We start from the raw sequence: 3,310 nt of genomic DNA on the forward strand, positions 1-3,310 counted from the left end.
GTTTTAATGGTCACAAGAAAACATATCATATCCTAATATAAAAATAGAATTTACACGAGAATGGAACAATCAATAGAGTCGACGGGAGATAAATTATAGAGAATATATCAAAGTTTTTGAAGCAAGTAATTTTAGATGTCGACTTTAAATAAAGAAACTTAGAAAAATATTAAATAATATTATATAATGAACGACAGATTAACCTCTTTATGTATTTTTTTCTCCAATATATTTAATTCATACATGTTTGGGTCTTTAATAATTAATATAGTACCAAAATCTTTTCTTGTCATATTAGATACTAATTTTTTTATGTGTTTTATATTTACTAATTTCTTTGAACTACTATTTTATATATTAAAAAAAATTGGGCCCCTAATTTTTAGGGCCCTGGGCGTACGCCCAGCCCACCCTCCCCTAGGGACCACCCTGGTTACAAAGTACTCTACAAATGTTTGACAAATATTAGTAGTTTGTTTAATTTTAAGTCACAATTCTAACTGAAATCTCATATAAGGTGACAAAATCATGATGTTCGTTTTGTAACAAATTTAATTGAAATCTCATTTGAAGTTATGAAAAAGAAACGTTTTATAATATTTCAAGTGCAAATTAGAGGAGTGCGTAAGTTGTAGCAACAGTAGTGGAAGTTCAAGGCGATGCATGAAAAACCACATCACCAAGCTAAGATAATGAATTTTTTCTCATAAAAAATAAAATTAATATCAAGTAGGGTCGATGACCCACATATCAGATATTAAACTGATAAAAACAAATACTGCATTTTATTGTAACATCAAGAAGACAGATAAATAACTACATCATCAAGTAGTATAAGGGGCATTCTCATATACAAAATAAAATACCAAGCAAGTTGAAAACTCATATATTAGATATCAAACTAAAAACATATAATATACTTGATATAACCAAAAAAAAACCTGAGATTCGGGATAGATATGTTAAACTAAAAACATATACTACATTTGATCTTAAGCAAAAGGTCGACATCCGAGAAAAATATGTTTGTTCCATTTTTAGTAATTTGTTTTTTGTAGTAATCTTCATCTTGCCACTTTCACTCCATCATGCTATGCTGGATGCAATTATGCAAACAATATTGAGAAAAATGTTGGCTTTTATCTTTTTRTATCCTCCTCTCACATGTCTCTTTCTTCTTTGATCCAATGTGGGATGCAAACAATAATGTGAGGAAAAAAATGATTTATATCGCTTAGAAGTTGTCACCTGATTATCCATSGTTATTGYTTTTATATAGATAAAAATAAAGATATAAAAATATAGATTATAGATATATAACTATTGTCATGAATTTGCGGCAATACGTTAACATGTAAATTCTTTACATATAGGTTTATTTTATTTTATTTTACTTGTAATCATATAATCAAGTTTAGTTAATCTAAAAAAGTTAACATAGATTCAATTTTAATTATAACAAACTAAAACAATCAATAAATTGTTTGTTATATTATTTTAAAGTTATTAATTCAACTTTATAATATAAAATATATACTAAAGTCAAATTATTACATTTCATTGTTATTTTAAAGTCAATTGATATAAAAGAAATGACATAAAATCGGGTCATCCAAGTAAGATAACCTTATTATCAAGTCTCAAGAGTTGACACAATGAATTTCATCCTTCTTACTTATACATACCTTCTTATTCCAATCTTTCAATCTCTCACCAATATGGGATATCACAAACTCAACCACAATTCTCACCAATACCTCAGTACTCAATTCTCTTGATTTCATATCAATACCTCTTGGTTTGCTCGGTGATCAAAACTCAGTTTAAGAAAAATGTAAAATCCTCGACTCGAATGGAAGTGTGATATCTTTCCAACGGGCATCCTATATCTACTAAAGGGAAGGGGAAGAAGTAGGGCATAAACAACAATTGAATTGGGATCAAAGAATTAAGGGTGTCTGAAAACTCGGGATCGTGTTTATATTTATAACGTCTCGTCCAAAACCGTAAATCACGATTCGAAGAATACTAACATAAGATGAAAGCACGTCATTAAGTCAACACTTACATTATATATATATAAGTGATATAATAGATACTTGGACTACATTTGTTATTATAAGTACTGCAATAATAACAAATTTTGTTAAGAAAAAAAAATGTATTATTTGCATTTGTTTTGCATAAATATTTTACCAATTGATTGGTTTTAATTTCAACCATGGCTATAGATTTCAAAACTCTATCTCACATTTATCGACGCACTGGCTAGTTGAAAACTATTTAGACACACACAAATAAATTCACCTACTCAAAGATTCTTCTCTCATCCCTGATCCCAAGTCTAAAACTGATATGCGGGATAGTAAGGGAGATAAGGGTCCCTCAACCACTGCTCTTAGGATGTAGATGGAATGGAATGCCACAATACACTAGCCCTTGGGCCATTTCTGATGCATCGAACCCAGTTGGAGAGATAACCCTTTACTATGCCAGCATAGTCTATGGTCACTCTCTTATAGAAGCGAACCCTGTCCCTGATTCTGGTGCCTACGGAGCGAGCAGCAATTCTTCGTTCTTGCTTGAGTACAACCTTATCCCAAATCAGGGCATGACACTGGTCCGACAAATCTGCATTCTCTTCAATTAGTTTGACTAGGGCTTCTCCTTGATCGACATGTGCCCGCTAAAGATTTCCCAACCATTCATTTAGTCTAGTATTGTCACCTAAAATTTGGTTCAACCTCTCCTTTAGCCTTGTGTTCTCGCCCTCCAGGGTCTCTATAGTCTCCATCATGTCCTCACGTGTCGGGGTGCGGGGGGTGTAGTCCACCGAAGGTTCGGGCGTGGCCCCTTACCTGATGGGCTCGCATGATGACACTTCACCAGTGTGGGCCGGACTATCGCTTTCGGACCGGGTACCGGGAACCTGTCTGGTGCTGGGGTGTTGATCCCAGATCTCTCAAATAACAATAACAATTTAGTTATGAATAACCAAATTATACTATTTTAATAAAGGAAGTAAATAAAACTCAAAAATAGATTATGAAAAAAAAAAGAACAGTTTTGAGTTTCAAAGGTTATACTGAATAATAAACCGTGAATACAGAGTAAAAACCTTATACACGTATATGTGTGTATGTGTGCATGCGTTTATGCGTGTTTCTAAATAATAGACCTAGTCGTCTATTTATACTAGTTAGCTAATGTCTAGATAACTATCTATTGCTACTTTCTAGCAGATAGTCTAGCTAACATATAAGGTCTATCTATTACATGGATAATCATATATTACAAGATAAACTATAAT

General features: G+C 32.3%; 1 non-coding gene across 1 annotated transcript; it reads right to left on the reverse strand.

Annotated features, from left to right (window-relative positions):
- Positions 1-615: 615 nt before the first annotated feature.
- Positions 616-806, reverse strand: LOC112504983. The gene has a single exon (XR_003068304.1). It is a non-coding gene; the product is annotated as a U2 spliceosomal RNA (small nuclear RNA).
- Positions 807-3,310: the final 2,504 nt, after the last annotated feature.

This window comes from Cynara cardunculus, unplaced genomic scaffold, assembly GCF_001531365.2.
Source record: "Cynara cardunculus var. scolymus isolate 2C unplaced genomic scaffold, CcrdV1 Un_Scaffold_7688, whole genome shotgun sequence".
Classification (NCBI taxonomy): Eukaryota; Viridiplantae; Streptophyta; class Magnoliopsida; order Asterales; family Asteraceae; genus Cynara; species Cynara cardunculus.